The following is a 25713-nucleotide window of genomic DNA, read 5'->3' as shown; positions in this document are numbered from 1 at the left end:
TTAGTAGCTCAAGCTTTGATTAGATTGCATTTCTTCAGTTGCTTTGGACAGCCAGTTTTGTTTCTGTATGTTTATCATTTGATTTTGAGATTATTTTACGTGACACTAGCATTGTTAATACAGGGAAATAAATATTTTAACTTTTAAACAAAGGTGTGGTTATTCATGACTGCGAGGTCATGGTGGGTGACAATTACTGACTCCTATTGATGACTAATGTTATTGAGTGTAATTGACTTGTGCATGTACAGGCTTCATGGTGGGAACATCTTAAGCAATTCAAAAGGTTCATCGGCCTATTTGCGTCCCCTTGTAAGTTTACTTATTAAGGTCAGACGCGCCAACAATGCTAATGATCATGTGAATTTTGTGGGTGCTGGGAATCCCGAAATTCAGACATGTCAAAGTTTACCCCGGTCAGAATGCACACAATTCGATTAATCAAAGTTGCTAAACCCCAATTTCACATGGCATTGTGGACCCATGTTAAGGTGCCTCCTAACATATCAAAGTATTAGAATTCCAGCCAGTTAAGTAAAGGACCCACTCATTAATTGCCTTCTACATGAGTGGAGTAATTAAAGGTTATTATGTCCAACATTTGAAAGTAAGACAATACAGGGTCAATGCAATATAGGCTATCAGTAAATAAGGTACAGAGGAATGGCAACTCAAAAATTATTCTAAGTCTCTTGTGGGCAGCAAAATCAGGAGTAAAATGTACAACATCCTAGTAGAACAGAAAAGTCTCTGACTCTCCCCCAAAATCAAGAGTTTTACATACTATTTTGGAATATGTAATTATCAGAACTGCAGAATCACTTTACTGTGAGTAAATGTATTGTTTCATTAGCAAATCAGAACATGGTTTAAATAAAAGTAATAGATGTCCTTACCACCTAAGAACTATCTCACTACATGAGTAATTATTCTGCCCCCTTCATGTTAATGTGCTTGGGATATGCTAGAACGAACTAGATGCATCAACAGCTGCGTAGTATATGAATGTACAGGGCACAATGTTTTGCCGTAAAGACCTTGAAGAAACAATTGCAGTTTGTGAAAGAGGTGGGAAAAGTTCATCAAAAACAGCGTGAACAATGACAATGGAAATAAACAAATAACATTCTACTTGACTAGGTGCTGCAGAAACAACAGTCAGTGAAATATGCAGTGGGGAAGACAAGAGTGGCATCTTTTTGAATATCATGGAGTCTCAGAATGAATTGAGGCCTAGTTAACAATCATCAGGAAAACACACTTTTTACACATAATAGGAAATGTATTTCAAAACCAACAGTAGTATATCAGTGTGTACATGTGTAATTGAGTGTGAAAATACTTCATGCACCTTGTTAATGGTGCCCAAAAATCTGAATGCACAAAACAATCTTTAACACTTTCAGCAGTAATGGTGTAGAGCAATGTCACTACCTTTACTGAAAGTTATGAGAAGCATGAAAATCCATATAGTATACCACCATCTATCGTGTGGACTTTTCTTGCAGAATAAGGTTTCCGGTTAAACCATGAAAATCAAATACTTTTTAAAAATGTAATTGCCAGTAAGACCGTATAAAAAAAGCCCTGACTCTCCCACTGAGACAAAAAAGGAACATAAAATTGGATCAACATAAATTCATTATGAAATGGGTGATATTTTTGTATGATGTCACTGCCATCCAGGCCTTTTTGTAACTCAACACTTGCGTGAATCCAAAAGTGTGAGCACCATTTTACATTTGTTTGTTGGTGCTTGATGTCCATATTGTTTTAAGAATTATTTTCATATGAAAAAGGGGACAAAAACGTTCCTATTAACTGCCTTAAATTTGCATGGAGAATTTACATTATTTGGGAAGGAGTTAAAAGTACCATTTTGATAATACAATTCCATGTCATTTTTTGAATAGTGTTATTGTTCTTCTGTTCATATACTGGACTATAAATGATGGATGTGCTTCTGACTTAAGAACTGAGGAACTGAAACTGAGGGCAAATGAAACGTTCTTTGCACTTTCTTGATTTTTACCTAACAGAAAGGCTAATGAACACAATTACAAAAAAGCTAAATATGAATTGTATGCTTAGAAAGTGTCTTTTAATGAAGAACAATGTCAGGGCATAAATTAATGTCAACTTTATCCTGATATTCGTGATTGTTAAAATTTCCATGTAAACCGTTTATAAGATGGCAATTAACATAAAAGTGTCAGAGTGTGAATAATAAACACTTAAGCCACAAACACCTTGTCCCTGAAGGAGACTTGCATTGGGGCATTTCCATATAAGTTGCCAAAGCTGCGAGAATCAGGAGATTCATAATGCTTCTATCACCAGGAAGGGTGCGAGTCTCGAAGTGCATAGAGATGCTGGGGCATAATTGATCCCTAAATCAGTGAGACACCCATACCTAGTCTCTCTTACCAATCTCCACTTTCATTCAGCATTTCAATCTCAATCTTCTGAGCAACTCCGATGGAGTAAAGCCCTGTAAAAGGAATGAATAGGAATTTGTGCCTTGGTGCTATAAAGTGCTATGATGTTCAGGTCATAAATGCTGCCAGCCTGAAAAGGATGCTGGTATGATGTCCGGGTGTTGGTGCTTCTCTGTGAAAGGAGTGGGCATACCTCATCTCCCAGATTAACGGTACTGATTCCTAGGGAGAATGGGAAGGTTCTAAGGATCCTACAATGTGAGTGAATTATAAAATGTATGTTGTTGTTATATGCAATGGTTTCTATGTTCCTGTTCTTATGTGTCCCTTCACCGTGAACTTGCAGATCTTTCTTCAGGGATGACATACTGGGGACCCTTCCAATATAAGTGTTGCAACCCTTGTGATTTGCAAATGTTAGGAATTGGAACTCTCCTGCAACAAGTGCAACTTTATGCATACCTTCTTCAAATGCTATGAAAGCATCCCCATCATACAGGTCACTGACACATATTTGCACATGGGTTAGAATTCTGATTTGAGTGGTATTTACAGACCCAGTGATTAATAGATGCTGTAAATACTTCAGCGTTTGTTACTTTTTTTCTTGTCAAATCTGCTGGAATTCAACAAGGGAAAACAGTACAATACTTACTTTGAAGGTGTGTTGCTTAACTCATGTTATTCTGTAAAAACGTAGTGTAAGTGCTTCTTGTTAAACCTGAGAAATATCAAACTCTGGGCTACTAGATTTTAGCAGATGTGATAAATAGTACCTACTCTGACTGCTTTGGGTGTATGACTGCCTAATAAGGTCAGGTGATACGTAATAGGGCAGTATCTTCTAAACTACCCCTCAGAGGTCGACTCAAATCTTTTGACTAAGACAAGAGTAATAAGATCATCCAAATAACCAATAATACCCAATTAAAATGATTATACAACAATAATCAAAGTCAGTAACTTATACACACACCATAACCTATGTGGCCATGAATCACCACACCAGTTTAGTAAAGTTAAAACATTTAGGGCCAGATGTAGTAAGCCGTTTGCATGTCGCAAACTGCAAAAATCGCAGTTTGCGGCATGCAAACGGCCGAACCCGATGCTCATTTCCAAATTGCGACTCCCCATGGGACCCCTTCCCCTTTGTGAATGTCAAAAAAATAAAATAATTCAGAGCAGGCAGTGGTCCTATGGATGGTTTCGGTTTACTTTTCATTTTGCAACTCGTTTTCCTTTAAGGAAAACAGGCTGCAAAATGAAAAAAAAACTGCTTTATTTATAAAGCAGTCACAGACATGGAGGTCTGCTGACTACAGCAGGCCACCAACCCTGTGAGTGCAGGGACTCGCTATGGGGTCGCAAAATGCGACCCACCTCATGAATATAGATGAGGTGGGTCTTTGCGACCCCATAGCGAGTCGCAGAAGGTGTCTCAGACTCGCAATTTGCAAGTCGCAAAATTGGATTTTCCTACATCTGGCCCTTCCTTCCTTTTGATTAACAATACTAAAGTCATGTAGATAATAAGCAAAACCAAGTGATAACAGTACAAGAATAACAGTGGTTGTCCGAAATGTCTAAAGAATCTTAGCCTAGCTACAGCAATAATCATTAAACACTCTAGAAGAATTACACAAGTAACAACAGAATTATATGCGAAATAGCAACAGTTTTCATTAGTTGTGCACTTGAATCAGACATAATTATTTAACAATACATTCAATTAGGGTTGAATCAGCCATCCTTACTACTATCTAAATTTTGATTGACATGTGTGGGGCTGGGCTTTAGCACATGCAAAAATGGAAAACAAGCCAAAGGTTAATTTGAAAGAAATACCTTTTTATGGTGCTAACAAAAATGTGATTGGATTTCTAAACGGAAACCTGCAAAGGAAAAGCAAATGCACATGTTATATCTCTTCTAGTAAATACAGCTGTTAGCAGAGTCTTCGTCAGCAGAGCACAGGAACAGCATCAAGTCTTGAGCGATCAGCATCAGAAAAGGGCATCAGTTCAATAAAGTTGGGGCTACAGTATCTGAACTTTTAATCATAAGTATAGTCTTCCTGTCAGGCTGAACATAGAGAAAAATACTGAAAAGACTGCCCTACATCATCTAGCACTTGCTTAACTAAAGTCCCAAAAGTAACTAGCTAAACTTCCGATTGGACAAGAGTATGAGGTGTGATAGAAATAACCAATGAACTTCAATTCTTTTTCGGACATTGCAATATTTCTTCACTTTCCATCATGATTGGTTCACGTCTTCTCTCAGGGCAGCAATTTTGGGCGAATATTAACAATGTAGAACAACATAAAACATAACATTTTATTCTCGTAGCTTCCTTTCTAAACTGAGACCCATTGTTAAAACTAACAACATTTATCATGAGGAAGTACAGAATGGACAAGGCAAGAAAACTGTAGATTTCCACTACTAGCTTTCAGTGAAGTAAGCACGTTAAACATGGTTTGCAAAAGAATTTCACTGTCGTCAACAAAGTACATGACGACATGGAAAACTACTAAGACTTAAGCCTTTTTTGTGTAAAGCTAATACATGATGAAGAATAAACCATTTTTATATCTCGAACCACATAATTCTCATGATTAGTATTTCTCTAATTCTTGATTAGCATTATTAATTTTCAAACACATTTGGTACGTCATTTAATTAATCAATAATATTTCAAAACATTAATCTTACCTGTCGATATTAATTACTTTCACCTTTGCAAATGTTTATGATTCAGCAAAATATATTTGAATGTCATTATTATTCCTTAGTCAATATTAATTATGGCGGTCACCATTATGTCAAGCACATTTCAAACATGCATGTTTTACATTTTTGGTACACATTTATCCATTTAGGCCTTTTAATTCACAATATGTATATGATTAATTTCACATAAATTTGGTATTAATTTTCAAGCTCTAACAATCCCTCCTCTGACGGCTAAATGTGCCATCACAAAGGAACATTTCTCCAAAGAAACAATTCAAAACTTATACATTTTTGTATTTCTAAAATTTTGCTTTTCTTCAACGTTTCTCAAATCACAAAAGTATCTGCTTCTCATTCTCTCCATTTTATTTCTTCCCTCCTCTGATCATTTTTTTGATCTTCCGTAATCTCACATACATGTATAGTTTGTAAAATACAGCTGTGCCAAGAAGACACACAACCACCATCAATCATGGTTTCAGTATCATTCCTGTAACACCCTGACCAAGATTTCCCGGCCAGTTTCCCACTTTATTAGAACTTTTGCTTATATTTTCCCAGACACTTGGTTGCTTCAGGTCCTTTAAGTCAGAATTCAGATTTGTCAGATTTTTAATAAAACTTCTAATTTCTATACTATTATCCGGGATGAAAGTGCAGCAGTGTTGGGCCTTAACCATCCGGCAGACTCTGGCTGCTTTTGCCAAAAGAGATGATGATTCTGAAGAACCATCAAACGGACCGCAACCATTTCTGTGTCCATGAGTAGTATTGCTCCAGAAAAATCTGTTGACATCTTATCCACAATGGTTGCCAATTTTCGAATTTTCTTGTTATCCAGAAAAACTCCTAATGAAGGCGTAATTGATCCAATTATTTCTGAAAAGTTAGCTTTTTTTGATCTTGGCCTTAGGTTGTCATTTGCATCATTTATGTTGTCAATTGGGTACATCTTAGGAAACACCACTCCCAGATAACAAGTCCCATACCATCCCCTAGGGAGCATATTTACCACAAATATAATACACACCAGTTATTGTAGGATCTTATCCATTCAATATAAAGTCCCATGTACTCCTAAACAGGAACACGTCTGCATTCACTCGTTCCTACAAATTAAGGAGCAGTTCTTGATTGTGGTCTGTATTTACGAAGCATCCCCATATGTTTTTAATGTAAAGCAAGTTTCCCATTTGTGTTAGTAGCACTATACGCATAGTCATTCTTATAGTTTCGCTTTAGTAGGCCCTTCTCTATTTTCTCCTTAATTAACTTTCTCCTGTCATCAGCTTGATTCAGACAAGATTTCTGAACTGGTGAAAGGAAACAAGTGAGATTATTGTCCTGAACATAAGCTGTGCCAAATGTTAAAATAGGCTAAAAAAAGCCTGTCTATGGCCCTCATCATGATCATGGCGGTTCGGCCCGCCATGCCGGCAGTGGCGGCTGAAGCCGCCAGCCGGCATGGCGGGCTGAACCGCCATATTATGCACATGGTGACGACCGCCAGCGGCAGCCGTCACCCTCCACCAGGCTCCCGCCATCAGGCAGGGTAACTACATTTTCCTAACGCGTATGCAGCAAAGCTACCTGCCAGGTGAGGAAGCCCACCCTGGACACAGGTTCAAGGTCGCGAGGGAGTGGGGATCTGTAAAGAAGAGCTAGTGTCTGAAGAAAACTCAGAGCCATCAGTTCAAGCTGATAAGCCAGATCTGCCCAGCCCCCAGCGAACAAGACATGAATACCGAGCAATTGTGTTGCCAAATAGTACAGTTGTAGATTGGCCATGTCCATCCCTGCTTCATAAGGACTCCTTTGACAGTACTTGTAGGAGGCTGGACTGGCTTATAGTGAGTACCAAGGGGTACTTGCACCTTGCACCAGGCCCAGTTATCCCTTATTAGTGTATAGGGTGTCTAGCAGCATAGGCTGATAGATAATGGTAGCTTAGCAGAGCAGCTTAGGCTGAACTAGGAGACGAGTGAAGCTCCTACAGTACCACTTAGTGTCATATGCACAATATCATAAGAAAACACAATACACAGTTATACTAAAAATAAAGGTACTTTATTTTTTAAAACAATATGCCAAAGTATCTCAGAGTGTACCCTCAGTTTGAGGATAGCAAATATACACAAGATATATATACACAATACCAAAATATGCAGTAATAGTATTAGAAAACAGTGCAAACAATGTATAATTACAATAGGATGCAATGGAGACACATAGGGATAGGGGCAACACAAACCATATACTCCAAAAGTGGAATGCGAACCACGAATGGACCCCAAACCTATGTGACCTTGTAGAGGGTTGCTGGGACTATTAGAAAATAGTAAGGGTTAGAAAAATAGCCCACCCCCAGATCCTGAAAAGTGAGTGCAAAGTGCACTAAAGTTCCCCAAAGGACATAGAAGTCGTGAAAGGGGAATTCTGCAGGAAAGACACAAACCAGCAATGCAACAATGATGGATTTCCAGTCGAGGGTACCTGTGGAACAAGGGGACCAAGTCCAAAAGTCACAAGCAAGTCGGAGATGGGCAGATGCCCAGGAAATGCCAGCTGTGGGTGCAAAGAAGCTGCCACTGGACAGTAGAATCTTAGGTTTCTGCAGGAACGACAAGGGCTAGAGACTTCCCCTTTGGAGGAAGGATCCGTCACGCCGTGGAGAGTCGTGCAGAAGTGTTTTCCCACCGAAAGACCGCCAACAAGCCTTGCTAGCTGCAAATCGGGCAGTAAGGGTTTTTGGATGCTGCTGTGGCCCAGGAAGGACCAGGATGTCGCAAATTGTGTCAGGGGACAGAGGGGGCGTAGAGCAAGAAAAGGAGTCCTCTCAACAGCAGGCAGCAGCTGCAGAAGTGCCAGAAACAGGCCCTACAAGGATGTGTGAAACGGTGCTAACCCGAAGTCGCACAAAGGAGTCCTACGTCGCCAGAGAACAACTTAGGAGGTCCTGCAATGCAGGTTAGAGTGCCGTGGACCCAGGCTGGACTGTGCACAAAGGATTTCCGCTGGAAGTGCACGGAGGCCGGAGTAGCTGCAAAAGTCACGGTTCCCAGCAATGCAGTCTGGCGTGGGGAGGCATGGACTTAGCTCCACCAAACTTGGACTGAAGAGTCACTGGACTGTGGGAGTCACTTGGACAGAGTTGCCGGATTCAAGGGACCTCGCTCGTCGTGCTGAGAGGAGACCCAGGGGACAGGTGATGCAGTTCTTTGGTGCCTGCTGTTGCAGGGGGACGATTCCGTCGACCCACAGGAGATTTCTTCGGAGCTTCTAGTGCAGAGAGGAGGCAGACTACCCCCACAGCATGCACCACCAGGAAAACAGTCGAGAAGGCGGCAGGATCAGCGTTACAGAGTTGCAGTAGTCGTCTTTGCTACTATGTTGCAGTTTTGCAGGCTTCCAGCGCGGTCAGCAGTCGATTCCTTGGAAGAAGGTGAAGAGAGAGATGCAGAGGAACTCGGATGAGCTCTTGCATTCGTTATCTAAGGAATCTCAAGAGACAGAGACCCTAAATAGCCAGAAAAGAGGGTTTGGCTACCTAGGAGAGAGGATAGGCTAGCAACACCTGAAGGAGCCTATCAGAAGGAGTCTCTGACGTCAGCTGGTGGCTCTGGCCACTCAGAGCAGTCCAGTGTGCCAGCAGCACCTCTGTTTCCAAGATGGCGGAGGTCTGGAGCACACTGGAGGAGCTCTGGGCACCTCCCAGGGGAGGTACAGATCAGGGGAGTGGTCACTCCCCTTTCCTTTGTCCAGTTTCGTGCCAGAGCAGGGCTAAGGGGTCCCTGAACCGGTGTAGACTGGCTTATGCAGAAATGGGCACCAAATGTGCCCATGAAAGCATTTCCAGAGGCTGGGGGAGGCTACTCCTCCCCTGCCTTCACACCATTTTCCAAAGGGAGAGGGTGTAACACCCTCTCTCAGAGGAAGTCCTTTGTTCTGCCATCCTGGGCCAGGCCTGGCTGGACCCCAGGAGGGCAGAAGCCTGTCTGAGGGGTTGGCAGCAGCAGCAGCTGCAGTGAAACCCCAGGAAAGGCAGTTTGGCAGTACCAGGGTCTGTGCTACAGACCACTGGGATCATGGGATTGTGCCAACTATGCCAGGATGGTATAGAGGGGGCAATTCCATGATCATAGACATGTTACATGGCCATATTCGGAGTTACCATTGTGAAGCTACATATAGGTAGTGACCTATATGTAGTGCACGCGTGTAATGGTGTCCCCGCACTCACAAAGTCCGGGGAATTGGCCCTGAACAATGTGGGGGCACCTTGGCTAGTGCCAGGGTGCCCTCACACTAAGTAACTTTGCACCCAACCTTTACCAGGTAAAGGTTAGATATATAGGTGACTTATAAGTTACTTAAGTGCAGTGTAAAATGGCTGTGAAATAACGTGGACGTTATTTCACTCAGGCTGCAGTGGCAGGCCTGTGTAAGAATTGTCAGAGCTCCCTATGGGTGGCAAAAGAAATGCTGCAGCCCATAGGGATCTCCTGGCACCCCAATACCCTGGGTACCTCAGTACCATATACTAGGGAATTATAAGGGTGTTCCAGTAAGCCAATGTAAATTGGTAAAATTGGTCACTAGCCTGTTAGTGACAATTTGAAAGAAATGAGAGAGCATAAACACTGAGGTTCTGATTAGCAGAGCCTCAGTGAGACAGTTAGTCACTACACAGGTAACACATTCAGGCGCACTTATGAGCACTGGGGCCCTGGCTGGCAGGGTCCCAGTGACACATACAACTAACACAACATATATACAGTGAAAAATGGGGGTAACATGCCAGGCAAGATGGTACTTTCCTACAGTACTGTAGCGCAATGCGCTGTCTCGTTCCACACCAAAGAAAGGAGGCCACCGCTCTGTCTAGGGTCCAGAACCATGAGCCAAGGACAGGAAGCGGGAAGTTCTGAAGAGCATAGAAGAACTGCAGCAAGATCATAATTTTATATAAGGCCACACAACCCAAGGCGTTTAATGGCAAGGATTGTCACTTCGTCAAGCCTGCCTTCGCCCGGGATGCCAGTGGGGTCATGTTCAGGGCATATGTCAGCTCAGGGAGGAGAGTCACCCAGATGCCCAGGTATTTAAAACTCAGTCGGCTGATAGGAACTTGATCTTGCCAATCATAGCAGTCGTGGGAGGGGTCCAATGGCACCAGCACCGACTTGGCCGGATACATTCACAAGCCTGACGCCTCCTCAAAGCAAAGCAGCAGATGAAGGCTCAGTGGGCCAGTTTCACTAGTGTTTGCCATGTACAATAGGATGTCATCAGCATACATGCCACTCGATCCTCATAAGTGTGATCCCAGCGCCACCCACGGTATATTGGATCCATCTTAACCAAGCGGGCCACAGGCTCGGTTGCCAGAGCAAACAGAAGTGGGAATAAGGGACAGCCCTGATGCATCCTTTGACCAATGGATAAGGCAAAGGATAGCGTGTTGTTCATCCGAACTCGGGCTACAGAACTGATGTATAGAACTTGGACCATCCAGCAAAATCTGGACCCCAAACCCGCCCGGATTAGCACCAAACACAAGTATTCCAGGTCCACCACATCAAAGGCTTTCTCAAAATCAATAAAAAGGAGTGCTAGATCAGAGGGAATGTGGTGGCGTCGAGCCAACGCTACATGGAGACGACGTATACAATGATACGTACCCCGGTTGGTCATAAAGCCGCATTGGTCGGGGTGAATCAGAAGCGGCAGGACTCACTTGAGGGGGGTCTCAAGAATTTTGGCATAGATTTTTATTTCGTTATTAATTAGTGAAATTAGTCTGTAGTCTGCGTAGGACCTGGTCGGCGGATGTGTCTTAGGGAACACCACTATGGTGGCTGTGTCCATTCCGTACGGAAAGAAACCTACCTGGGCCACTTCGTCATAGAGGCCCTGAAGCTGTTTACACTTCTTTAAACCTTTTGTAGTATTCGAGTGGAAACCCATCGGGCCAGGAGTTTTCCCTGCCCCTAGTGACATGATTACCTCACCTGTTTCTTCCCCTGTTATAGGCTCATCAACGATGTCTGTGTCTGTTTGGGACAATTCTGGGAGGGGAACATAATGCAAGAATTCCCAGGCGTATTCTGGGATGATCGTCGAAGAAGCTTTGTATAATTTGCTGCTACCTCTTGTAGCTTGGTGACCACCTCCCCTGTGGTGTTAATTTCAGAGATAATTCTAGATGATTGATGATGTGGTACCAGCCAACAAAGCAGTTTCCCATTTTAGTCCCCTCACCCATGTACACTGGTGGTGGAGGCGCGCTGCCTCCACGGAGAGGTCACGTATCTCCTCCCATATGAGCATGAGTTGCCGATTTAGTTCCTCTGTGGGTTGTGTGGATTGTTCAGCCCCCAGACAGAGGGCAGGGGCCTCCAGACTAGAGATGTGAAGCCTCTGGTATTGCTCCCGTGCATGGACCAGTCCCTTCGCAGCCCCCTTACCACTGCTTTACCCGCTTCCCATAAGGTACCTGCCAAGGGGACTGAGTTTGTGTTTATGGAAAAGTATTCGAGAATAACTACCTGCAAATATTGGGGAAAGGGTTTATGTTATAACTATCATGTGTTCAGCCTCCACTTCAGGCCGACGCTCACCCAAGCATGAGCTGCAACGGAGCATGATCAGAGATACCCCAGGGAAGGATCTCGATGTGCGTGAGTTGGCTGTAGTCTCTAGCCGGCAATAAAATTAGGTCTATCCTAGATTGCGTTTGATGTGCTGCCGAGGTGTGCACAAACCAATTTTGTTGTGGATGCCAGATTCTCCATGCATTGCATAGCCCCAGGGATGCCATCCAGTTCGTCAGGCTGGAGGCTGCTGCCTGCCTGTGGTATAGTAAAGGTTCCAAAACGTCCTGCAAAGGGTCTGGGCCGCATTAAAGGCTGCACCTATCAGGGTAGTCCCCTGAGACAGATCCAGAAGAATATTGGTAAGGTCATTTTGAACAGTGCACAGGGACACCGGTGGGGCATATATGCCTATAACGTTAAGTGTAAGCCCCTCGATGCGCCCGGACAGGACCAAGAACTGTCCTTGGGGATCCCGCTGTACTTTTTTTACCACCATGGGAAAAGATCGGTGCAGCAGCACCACCACCGCTCTTGATCCATGAACAAACCTGACGTGGTAAACCCTGTCAAACCCCTACCCGTTAGGAAAGGACAATGATCCCCAAGTAGGTGGGTTTCCTGAAGCAGGAGCAAATCAGGTTGGTGGCGGTGGGCATATATGAGGATGGCTGTGCCATCAATCTTATCCAAAAGTCTGTTGACATTCCAAGAGAGAACCTTTATTGGTCCTACCATTTATGTGTATATAGATCGATGGAATATTACGGTCGGGGGCAAAATCACCCGTTCCATGAAGTGGGTGAGTGGGACCATCGTCTCCACGTCCGTCAGTGCATCCCAGTGAGCAAGGTGTAAGTCTAAAGCCCTGTGCGTCTGAAGTAAGAGGAAACAAAATAATAACTCACAACAACAACACGAGCTGCCCAATGGCAGGTATACCCTTGAGCCCCCTAACTCCTGCCCCACTAGAGACTTCCGCCCAGAAGCATCTGCCGCCCTTACAAACATTAAACTCTTGAAGACCCTAACCCAACCTTTAAGCTAATCAGCCTTGGTGACCCCTCCATAAAGCCGGATGTGATGGTCAAAATTCAATAGATAGTTACATAGCAAGAAATAAACAAGTGTTGAGTTTGACTCGCCCGTCCCTGTTCCTCCCGGTAACTCAAAGCATTGGACTCAGGGACAGGTCGGAGTCACTGGAGAGGTCCCCGGTGCTGGGGGGCAACCCCCTTGCCGATAGCCCTCAGTTGCGTGTTTCTCTCCATGGGGGGTTGGACTGGCAGACTCCCCCCGAAGCTGCAACAGAGGAGAGCCCGGTTGGGATCCCCACCATCCTCTGCGCCTCCCAGACCGGGTACATCATTGCTGGCTCTTCGGTTGTGAAGACGGGCAATCCAGGCCTGGAGTCAGCTGCCCGCTGGAGGCCACTTCCAGATATTGCCAGTGGATTCTCCTCAGTCAGCCATGTCCAGGCCGCCTCAGGAGACTTGAAAAAATGGGCTCTGTTCACGTGTACCGCTCTGAGGCGAGCCGGGAAAAGAAGGCGTTAAGGTATTGCCATTGCCCTCAATTTCTGCTTTACTTCTGTGTAAGAGCGGCATTGTTGTTGAACATCCCTGGTGTAGTCCAGGAACACAAGTACCTTTGCTCCATTGCAGTGCAGTTCTCCCTGAGCACAGGCCGCCTGCAACACCGCATCCCTGTCTTTATAGTTGAAAAATCGAGGTATTACTGGCCTCTGCGAGGATCCCGCAGGGGTCTGGCCTGCAGCGGTCTGTGAGCTCGTTCTATGGCAAACCAAGGCGTGAAGCAGTTCGGTGGCACCCAGGATTTGCAGCAGTCCTCCAGATAGGAGGCAAGGGAGGAAGCCTCTGTATTTTAAGGAATGCCAATTATGCAAATGTTGTTGCTTCATGAGAGATTTTTGGCATCCTCTGCTCTGCAATGTAACTCGGATGTCTGCACAAGAAGCTGGGCAACCTGCGTTTTTAGGGTACTCATTTCGTATTCCATGCTGGACAATCTGGAATCCACCTCCATGATCCTTGACGTAACATTGCGCAGATCCTGACGCACAAGGGCCACGTCCACTCTGCAGTCCCTGATTTTGGTCTCCACTGCCGCTTGGAAAGACTGTATAGCCCGAAGGATAGTGGTCACATTTCCCAGGGGCAGAGATTTCCCCCCGTCCCGCTGTCACCAGGAGGGGTCGAGCCTGCACCAGTGGCAAACTGATCAATGAGTGTTTGTGCTGACTTTGACCGGGTGGGCTTGTCCTTACCCATTGCAGCCCCAGCTAGTTCCTCCACCTGTTATAGTCAATGCAAGTAATTGGGAGGCTACATCCATCACTCCATGGCCCAGTTCAAGTTCCTTTGAGGCTCCACGACAAAGTATTCTCCACTCCGTGGCCTGCGGCCATAGCTCCCCATCCTCAAAAACTTGGAGCCACTGCCCAGAGCACGATTGTGCAGCTGCCACTCCTCTGCAAATCCACGCCGCAGGCCGCTCCGGATGCCAACCATTCCTCCGTCCTTCTGGGTGCCACCGCTCCCCAATGGGGGCCTCCTCGCCCGCGGTGGACCCCCTGCGGCTCCAGCCGGGTCACCCAGGGACGCGGGCCACCACAGTCTCTCATTCAGTTGGGGGGAATGTGGATACACCACACAGTCCAATCCCCCTACCCTTGGTCCACGCTCACACCCCCTCTACCTCCACTGCCGGAGACAATTGCGGGCCCCCTGGGCCCAGTCCCCGAGTACCGCCGTGCTCCTCTGCAGTGTCTGCAGCAACGCAGACGCAATCAACGGCCCGCTTCGGTGCACCAATTGGGTGGCCAGTCCCACTCCGCTTCTCCGTTGGGCTCTGGACAGGGGCCCCCTCTGTCCGCTGAGGCTGCTATTCCCCTCTGGTCCCTTCAGGCCACACCATACCCTTCAGCCATGGCCTGCGGCAGCCACGGTCCCTGCAGGACCAATCATCTCAGGCTCGGATGGGGTCCCTTGGCCTCTCTTCAGGCAACCGGGTGCAGCTGCCCCTTCTCTCTGCCGCTATCACCGTGACGGCCGCACCTCTCCGTTTGTGCGACCCTGCACTGGGCTGCACCTCGGCCCCTGAAGCAGATGGGGCGCAGGACACCTCACCCGGCCGCCTCAGCACAACGCTCTTTCTCGTCCCAACACCGAGAGTCAGGGCCTCAACATGCCAGTCGGATGGTGGCCGCCATTTTACAAGGGCCTCTCTCTTTAGGTACCTGAGACACAAGAATCAGCCATCAGGACGGGGGATTATAGGGCTTAGGCAAGGACGGATGACGGAGGGGTCGGGAGCACTTCTAAAGTGCGACCACCATATTGACGCCTCAGCCAAACCCCTCACTTCTTTTTAACAGTACTGTAATTTTGCCAGAGACACTTTGGGCCTCTTGGGCCTCATTGTGAGTCTGGCAGTCTCTTGACTGCAAGACTCGAGGTGGGGTTTGGACCACCGCCAAATGCAGAGTCTGAATGCCACAGTATGGCTGCGGCGGTCGGACTGCCAGACCCGCCAATATTAGTCGTCCTTTCAGTCTGGCGGTCATGGCGGTCCTAACCCGCCAGGGCAGCGCTGCAAGCAGCCCTGGGCATTGCAACTTCATTCTCCGCCACGAATTTCATGGTGGTGACACCTCCATGAAAAGGCTGGGTGAGAATGGGTGTAGGGGGCCACAGGGGGCCCCTGCACTTCCCATGCGCTTGGCATGGGCAGTGCAGGGCTCCCCCTGGCCAGTACTCTCTCAATGTTCACTGTCTGCCTAGCAGACAGTGAACATTTTGAGGGTGCTGGTGCACCCTGCACCCTACAGCATTGCTGCAGGCTCGATTACAAGTTGGTAACAATGCTGTAGGGTGTTTCCCGCTAGCCTGCTGGGTGGAAACTCTGGTTTCCACCTGCAGACCTAGTGGGAAACTCATAATGGGCCCAGCTGGGAGGCAGCCACTATGGGCGGACGGCCAAGACAATCCACTGAACTCATTATAAGGCCTTTTATGTCCATTCTCATCCAGATCATTTAATAAAGCAATAGTATCTTGCCTACATGCCTTTTGTGTCATTACGCAATCATCAAGTCATCAATGTACTGGACCAGGGTAGACTAGAAAGGCATTTCCAATGATTTCAAATTATTTTTCAACTCTTGATTGAACATAGATGGGAACTCTGAAAACCCTTGCGGAATGTTATGACAGGTGTACACATGATTTCAGAATTTGAAATAGAAGAGGAACTGACTACTGTAAACCATCCAGCATCACATGGATTTGGAATAAAATCACTGCTGGGTTGGGCACTATTGGACAACATTTGACCACAATGTTGTTAATCTTCCTCAAATCCTAAACTAGTCCCACTTGGTTTTCGCAATCCTGTAATAGGTGAATTACATGGGCTGCTCAGCACTTCTTTCAAAACTCCTTGTGCTACAAAATCTGCAATTACAGGAGTAACCCCCTCAATTACATCTGGAGGTATAGGATATTGAGGGGTTTTAGGGAAAACTGCATTTGGCTTCACTGAGACTTTAACTGGTTTATCTCCCTTAATCAGACCAATATCTTGACCTGAAAGATCCCACACTTTCAAACCAACTCCAGGTCTTGTACTGTAAATGCTGGGTAAGGAGTAATCAGTGGGACTTCCTCATTAATTTAATTACATCCCACAGGTATACATGATTATTCATCATCACTGTTTGTCTGAATGGCAATTCTATCATTTGTACAAGTAATTGAACATCTTAATTAGCACAATAAATCTTGTCCCAGCAAACATACTGGACTTGAGTCACAGACTACAAATCTGTACATGCCTTCTCTCTCAACCTCGAGTAATCATGTGTGAATGATAAATTATCACTCCTGCTCCAAGGAACATGAACATAATTCTCTCCAAGAATTTCTCGCATAGGTAAGATTTTTCTTCAAGACTGCCACTGCAGCCTGCGTGAAATAGTGCTCACACTATTTCACAGCCATTTTCAATACACTTAAGTACCTTATATTTCACCTGTATGTCTAACCATCATTTACTGAATGCTAGGTGCAAAGTTTCTAAGTGTGAGGGTGCCCTTGCGCTAGCAAAGGTGCCCCCACGCTGCCCACGGCCAATTTCCTGGACTTCATGAGTGCAGGGATACCATTACACGTGTGCACTACATATAGGTCAATACCTATATGTAACTTCACAATGGTAACTCCGAATATGGCCATGTAAAGTGTCTAATATCATGGAATTGTCCCCCCGTTCCAAATGTGGTATTGGAGGGCCAATCCCATGCATCCTTGGGGCTCCACCATGGACCTCAGTACTGCCAAACCAGCTCTCTGAGGCTTGCACTGCAGCTACAGCTGCTGCCAACTCACAGACATGGTTCTGCCCTCCTGGGGTCTGAGCAGCTCAGTCCCAGGAAAGCAGAAAAAAGTATTTCCTTTGGGAGGAGGGTGTTACACACTCCCCCTTTGGAAATAGGTGTTACAGGCTTGGGAGGGGTAGCCTCCCAGAGCCTCTGGATATGCTTTGAAGGGCACAGATGGTGCCCTCCTTGCTTAAGCCATTCTACACCGGGTCAGGGACCCCCAGTCTCTGCTCTGGCACAAAACTGGGCAAAGGAAACTGACTACTCCCCTGTCCATCACCACCCCAGGGGTGATGCCCAGAGCTCCTCCAGTGTGTCACTGACGTTAGCTATCTTGTTTTCCAAGGTGTGAGAACACTCTGGAGATCTCTGAGTGGCCAGTGCCAGCAGGTGACGTCAGATACCCCTCCTGATAGGTGCATACCTGGGTAGGTAGCCAATCCCCCTCTCAGGGTTATTTAGGGTCTCTCCTCTGGGTTCCTCTTCAAATTCAGCTTGCAACATTCCTCCAGGAATCCTCTGCATCCTCTGCTTCAGCTTCTGACCGTCGGATCAACCGCAGACTGCTCCAGGAACCGCTGTAACTGCAACAAAGTATCGTATCCAGGAGGACTCCTGTGGCCTGCAACTTCAGCTCCAGCCAGCATTTGCAACAGTTTCCACAGTGTGCACGCTCTGAGAACTCTCTGTCTTCACCCTGCACCAGAAGAATCAAAGGAATCTCCTGTGGAGTGACGGAGTCACTTCCCTGCTCCTGCGGGCACCTACCAAGACGACGACTGGCTCTCTGGGACTCCTCTCCTGATGATGAGCGTGCTCCCTGTACACAGTTGGTGGACCTATCCGACCCAGACTGGCCTATGGTCCAGCTGTCCAAATTTGGAGGAGGTAAGGGCTTGCCTTCCCGGTTTGTGACAGTACCCCTGTTCACCACGTCATCTCTAGCTCCTGAGGCTCCTGTGCACTTCTTCCCAGAATCTTTTGTGCACAGGGTAGCCCAGGTCCCCAGCACTCCATCCTGCGATGCACAACTCACTGAGTTGTTCTCTGGTGGTGTGGGACCTTCTTTTGTTGTGCTGCACCAACCGCGATTTGCGCCTTCTTTGTCCCCATGTCCTGGGACTCCCGTGGCTGCTGCCTGGTCATCTGTGGGATCTCTCCAGTCGTGGGAGCCCCCTCTCCCTCCTCAGTCCGAGTTGAGGCCCCCAGGTCCCTCCTGGGTCCAGGAAGTGCAATTTTGAAGCAAATCGCGACCTTGCTTGAACCAAAGCTTGTTGGACGAATCCAGCAACGCAAACAGCCTGCATCCAACATCTCAACGTGGGACATCTCGTGCATCACGCAGGAACCTGCAGCCATCTTCTTTGGTGCTCTTCTGCAGACTTCTTCTAACCGGAGAATCCTCTTTTGCACCATCTTCTAGGTTGGCAGGGCTCCTGACCTTCCTGGAATCTTCCATGACTTCTGGACTTGGTCTCCTTTCTTCACAGGTCTTCAGGTCCAGGAATCTACCATTTGTTGCTTGCAGTCTTGCTTGGTTCTTGCAATAACTCTAATCACAACTTGTAGTGTGTCCTAAGGAAACGTGCAGTACTTTACTCCTACTTTTCTGGGCTCTGGGGTGGGGTATTTTACTTGCCTTTGGCATTCCCTCACACTCCTAATGCCCCTCTACACACTACACTTGCCTAGGAGGGAATTCGTGATTTTCATTGCACTTTCTTAGTATATGGTTTGTGTTGCCCCTAGGCCTATTGCATTCTATTGTATTTTCTACTGTTTGCGCTATTCTATGAATATTTACTTGCCTGATTTTGGTCTCTAGTGTATATATTGTGTATAATACTTACCTACAGAAGTAGTATTGCCTCTAAGATATTTTTGGCCTTGTGTCACTAAAATAAAGCACCTTTATTTTTGGTAACATTGTGTATTGTCTTTTGTTGTGCGTAAGTACTGTGTAACTATAGTGGTATTGCAGGAGCTTTGCATGTCTCCTAGTTCAGCCGAAGCTGCTCTCCTACAGCTACCTCTAGACAGCCTGAGCTGCTAGAACACTGCCTAGATTTCACTAATAAGGGATAACTGGACCTGGTATAAGGTGTAATTACCTTAGGTACCCACGGCCAGCCTCCTACACTCCTCTTAATGGTTTCATTTTCTCAATATCAACTTCGTAGTTTTTTTTAAAGATCTTATCATTTCTGATGGGCCCATCCTGCTTTGTGACATCTTTACACATAAAACATAACTCATATTCATTATATAAATGAATTCTATTTAATTCAAGTATTCCCTCAATCATTTCATTTAATTCCAATTTCAATCTTGCCAGGTTCAGTGTTCTTTCCCCTTCAGCAGCTGTTTTTATTAATGATGTTCCACTCATTTTCTCCAGCCATTCTGTTAATTGTTGATCTTGCAAGCCTTGCAAGCTAACATTATTATTTGGGTTTGGCACAACCTGTGGAGTACTACATGGCGGACCTACCATGCACTCTGGTGTTGTCACCAGTGATGTTGGTGAAGCTAAGGAATATGTTGCATTCACTAACGGACCTGTTTTGTCAAAAGTCTGATTTATTGGAGACATAACTCTAGCAGTAGCATTAAGTCTATCCATTTCAGCATTGGGTGTAAAAGGTGTGAATATTGTAGCATTCACTGAATTAAAAATCTGCATATTGCTCTCATTATTTCCCTTAGTACACAATGGAACAACTGGACCAATTATGACAGGAACTGTTAATGCCTCTGGACCCAATGACGTTTTCTGTTTTAATTCATAAAGTACTCTTCTCAGATTTTCTAAAATTCTCAAATTAAAACTTCAATGGGCAGGGAAACCTAAACTCCCTTCTTTCTCTGGAATGTGGTACAAATGCTTTAACCAAGTACATGCTGATGGACCTTTCTCCTTAATTATTATGTATACAGGTGTACCCTCTGGCAGGACATTTCCTCCTAATCTAACTGGAATAAATGTGTCTCCCCTCAATGCACTCTTTAAAGCTTTAAAAAAATTCATTTTTACTCTTAATAGGATCTACAACTATGATTTAAATTCAAAACTGGAAGTATTCCAATCCCAAAATCCTTTTCGCTTGTTATTCTCAACCAGTGAAGTTATTTGCGGTTGTCTACCAATCCATGCATGGCTCTCCTCTCAGCAACTGACCAAACCCAGAGTGGACACAGTGATGTCACACTCACACACAACAGCTAACAAAGCATCTTGGCTGAGAGAAACCACCCAATTCACTTACAATCTAAATGCAAAAGTTTGTGAACACCAAAGAATTCAGCTTGTCTGTTTACTACAGGTAGGAGCTCAATCGATTTGAAGGCTGTATAGCCTCATTTTCAAATATTTCTTTCTCTTATACGCAAGTAAAATGTGACCTGCAAATTTCACTCTTAACAGTACTAGATTATCCTTGGGCACTCAGGAATCATATAATACCTGTCAAACTAGCACACTAACATACACAATAAGGAATTATACCCGTGTTGTCAACAGCGCGCCATTGACCAACACCAACACTACAGAAAGTAACAGCAACAATGAACAAATATCTCATTTACTTGTACAACATTCCAAAGTCTTAGACCATGAAGAGTCCGTTACAACAACAACCATAAGGGCAATTTCTGAATCAATTGAAGTACTACGACTTCCCTACTCTCACCCTTTGGAGTACGCAAACTCCCTACTCAGCTACTTTAGAGTATGCAAACTCTCTATTTCACCCATATATCATAATTCACTTGCCATTTGCCAAATCACTTCAGATCGCAAACGCTATTAAAAACTCAAACATCACTGAGAACGCTGGGAACATACCAAACTAATCTAAACAAGAACTGTCACAACCAATTAACAAACTTTTCAAAACAATCACTCCAGTTGAGACTAACCAAATACAAGCATTGGCAACACCAAATAATGCAGTTTAGAAGATGATCTCTCTCCTATTGAGTCAAAACCAAAACAAGCATTGGCAAGCCAAATAATACAATTTAGAAGATGATCTCTCGCCTATTGAGACATAACCAAAACAGAAATTGGCAACACCAAATAATGCAATTTAGAAGTGATCTCTCTCCTTTTGAGAAGTAACAATCGTCTGTTACCAAGTTCTGTGGACGTGTGACCCCCTGTAATGAGGTCAGGTGACATGTGACAGGGCACTATCATCTGAACTACTCTCAGAGGTCGACTCAAATCTTTTAGTAATAAGATCATCCAAGTAACTAATAAAACCCAAGAACAATGATTTAACAACAATAATCAAATAATCAGTGACTTATACACACACCATGGCCTGTGTGGCCTTGAATCACCACACCAGTTTAGTAAAGTTTAAACGTTTACTGCCCTTTGATTAACAATACTAAAGTCATGTAGATAATACGCAAAACCAAGTGGTAACAATACAAGAATAACACTAGTTGTTCGAAACATCTAAAGAATCTCAGTCTAGCAAAAGAAATACCCATTGAACACTCTAAAAGAATTACGCAAAGTAAATACAGAATTATATGTGAAATAGCAATAGTTTTTGTTAGTTGTGCAGTGAATCAGACATAATCAATTAGCAATACATTCAGTTAGGGTTGGATCACAAATCCTTAATACCATCCCGAATTTGTTTGGCATGCATGGGTCTGGGCTTTAGCACTTGCAAAAATGGAAAACAAAACAAAAGTTAATTTTAGAAAAATATCTTTCTATGGCGCTAGAAAAAGTGTAGTTGGATTTCTAATGGGAAAACCTGTAAAGAAAAAACAGCTGCACATGTTATACCTCTCCTAATAGAGACAGCAGTTAGAAGAATCTTCGCCAGCAGAGCTCAGGAACAGCATCGAATCTTGAGCGATCAGCATCAGGAAAGGGCATCAGTTCAGTAAAGCTGGGGCTAAAGTATCTGAACTGTTAATCATAAGTATAGTCTTCTTGTCAGGCTGAAAATAGAAATGTAAAAATACTGAAAAGACTACTCTACATCATCTAGCATTTGTTTAATTAAAGTCCCAAACGTTACTAGCTAAGCTTCTGATTGGACGAGGCTATGAGATGTGATAGAAATAACCAATGAAACTTCAATTCTCCTTTGGACATTGCAACTTTTCTTCACTTTCCTTCATGATTGGCTCACGTCTCCTCTCCTGGCAGCGATTTCTGATGAATATTAACAATGTAGAACAACATAAAACATAACATTTTATTCAAGTTACTTCCTTACTAAACTAAAACCCATTATTAAAACTTACAACATTTATCATGAGGAGGTACAAAATGGACAAGTCAAGGAAAAATTTAGATTTCCATTGCTATTTTTAGTGAAGTAAGCACATTAAACATTGTTTGCAAAACAATTTCACTGTCATCAACAAAGTGCACAACACCATGAAAAACTACTAAGACCTAATTATTTTTGTGGAAAGCTAATACATGATGAAGAATAAACCATTTTTATATCTCAAACCACATAATTCTCATGATTAGTATTTTCGTAATTTTTGATTAGCATCATTCATTTTCAAACACATTTAGTATGTCCTTCAATTAATCAATAATATTTCAACAAATTAATAATACCTGTCAATATTAATTAATTTCATCTGTGCAAATGTTTACGATTCAGCAAAATTCCTTAGCTAATATTAAATATGGCGGACACCATTAAACAAAGCATATTTCAAACATGCATGTTTTACATTTTTGGTACGAATTTCTCCATTTAGGCCTTTTTATTAACAATATGTATAGGATTAATTTCACATAAATGTATTTTTAATTTTTACACTCTAACACTACCAAGTAGGAATCAGGGCTATAAGTGTGGGTAAGCTCAGATTTATGTAGACTAGTGATTCCAAGGGAGATTGGTTTGATCTTGGGGTGGATTCCCTGGTTCCCACCACACTAATTTTATCTATCTTTCAGGATATTGCACTAGGTGAGTAATACCCAACCTTCTGACTCCTGAGGACCCCCACTGAATCACTACTGGAAGCTGGGGACCCCCAAGCAAATTGTATGATTTAAATTTCAAACATTAAAACAGTAATTCATGGAAAATATTCAAACAAGTACACACCAAATACTCAAATTACTAAAAATATAATTATTTTATATGAAAAAATATGCAAAAATTGAAGAATTTGAATGGGAACATTGATGGTGCATCTTAGTGACTAACTTTTCCATGTTTGGTTTTATTTAGGAACGTTGAATCCTCAGGACAGATTCTACATTTCCCAAGTGATTTCAGTTTTTTAGGTACATAAGATCAGAGAAAGCTTTTTCACACAAATATGTGGTGGGGAAAGGAAGTAAAACCATAAAAGCTTCTCATATCTCCATAGCCTTTCTGTCATATGTAATTCATTTGTTTTATAGTACCTCATATAGTAGTGTAGGGTGCAGAGAACTTTATAGGGGACTACAAGGTGTAGGATTCACATATCGTCCACACTGATAGGCATTTTCTAATAGTGCTTGGTCTGGAGAAGCACAGACTCTGGATTCAAAACATAACATAGTGGTTAGACTTGACTTTAACAATAAGAATATATTTATACGCAAGCAAACCTTTTTTTTTAGCAGCGTAAAGATAATGAACGACTGGAGAAAAAAACTTTTTAATTTGTGCCTTGCAGTTTGCATGCAACTCTTTGATGGCAGTTCATAGCTCACTGTGCTAGATCATGATTGTAACTTATGAACTGCATAGTAACAAAATAATCTTTGTGAGAAAAGCAATAACCCACTGTGCTATACACATAAAACACTTTTCTTTGCATGATACACATTCTTTGAAGCAGGCATTTTATAAAACAGCTTTATTGATTTTATAACTGAACAAAAAGCCAACATGGCAAAACACCATTGGCCACAATTCACATCCTCTGAATGAGCACTACACAGATAAATCATTTGCACTGGACTTACAATCCTCATATATTCTGCATAAAGTCTTGGGTGCGCTACCCCTGCTCACACCTAGGGATCACACCCCAAGTCCTCCTCCCAGGATCCCGTCCATCTCCCCCACACCGCTCATATTTAGCCGGACAGCCCCGTGCTTCGTACACCAGTTTTTCTTGAGAGGCACACCAGTCCATCCCTCAGCGCCACTTCGCCAGCGTAGGGGCCGACTCCGCTCTCTAGCCTGAGGCAATTTCCCTTTTGGCCACCAAACAAGCCATCCCTACAAAAGTGTGCTCTGCCCTGCTGGAGCCCACTCCCTCGAGAACCCCCAGCAGGACAGGCATGGGGGCGGGCTCTATCGCCTCCTGCGAAACCCTGGACACCGCTAACACTGCGCTAGTAGGCAATGATCTCGGGGCATGTCCACACCATATGAAAAACGTCTGCAGACGGGCTCGCACACCGTGGGCACTCCGCTTGCTGCCTAAGGCCGGCTGCGTGCAGTCTTCCAGGCAAGAGATATGCTGCATGAAGAAAATAAGTCTGCACCAATCTCAATCGTGAGGACATAGTCAACAGTCTCGGACCCATCAGGACATCTCTCCAATCCTCCTGAAGCAGGCATTTTAACCATATGTGGTACCTTAGATCAGTCAAAAGTGCCACTAGACAAAACTCTCATCTCTCTCCAGTAGGTACATTAATCACCAGAGTTATCTTGACAGTTTTATTTTGGCCAGAAGCTGCTGGTTGTACAAGGAGCTTTGTATTGCTCTTGAAACTGCTGCACAAAATGAAGTAATAAATATAAAAACACACACATATTTGTGTCCAGAGGCCCCAGTTGGAGAAGTGCCTTCCGGCCTGCGGAATGTGGGAATGTGTGATGGGGCCCTGGGGGTCCACAAACTTTAATATCTTTGGTGTTGATACTGTATAAGTTAAAATCAATAGGAAGTGATCTGAAAGGATTCTGCCCACATAATCTGTTCCCATACAATGCAGGTACAACTTATGGCTGCTAAAAAGTAATTTAGTCTACTATAGTATTCATGTGGAAGTGAATAGTAAGAGTACACTAAATCATCTGTTTATTTTAGTGTTTTCTTGTGTGCCATATGTAGCACTCTATCCACCAGCCGTAGAGTGACTTTACTTGGGGGCCTCTGTTTCTAGAGATGTCTATCCTGTGCTGTAACCATCACATGGTTAAAGCAGTCTTCCCATATCACTGAATTCCCAAGGTAGGAAGTAGTAAACCTATTATGAGTTTGGAGGGCGGAAACACCCGTTCGCCAAACACTCAACTGGTCACCACTGTAGGGGCCGACTCCCCACCGACCCCATTAAGACCTTCCTGCTGGGCTGACTGGAGTCAGCCCAATGGGAAAGTGGTGGCAGTATTGTTGCTGGAAATGCTGCCACCCACAGGGGGGGCACCAACACACTTGCAATGAGCAGAGAGTGCGCATTACGAGGGTGCTGGGCAGGGGGATCCCATGGGCATTGGCTGTGCAGGGACCCCCCTGGGCCCCTTGGACCTGTTCTCCATCAACCTTTTCATGGCCATGAAACGGCCATTAAAATGCTGGCGGAGAATCAGGT

The sequence above is a fragment of the Pleurodeles waltl genome, chromosome 10 (genome assembly GCF_031143425.1).
Source record: "Pleurodeles waltl isolate 20211129_DDA chromosome 10, aPleWal1.hap1.20221129, whole genome shotgun sequence".
Classification (NCBI taxonomy): domain Eukaryota; kingdom Metazoa; phylum Chordata; class Amphibia; order Caudata; family Salamandridae; genus Pleurodeles; species Pleurodeles waltl.
Note: the sequence above shows the minus strand (reverse complement) of the source record.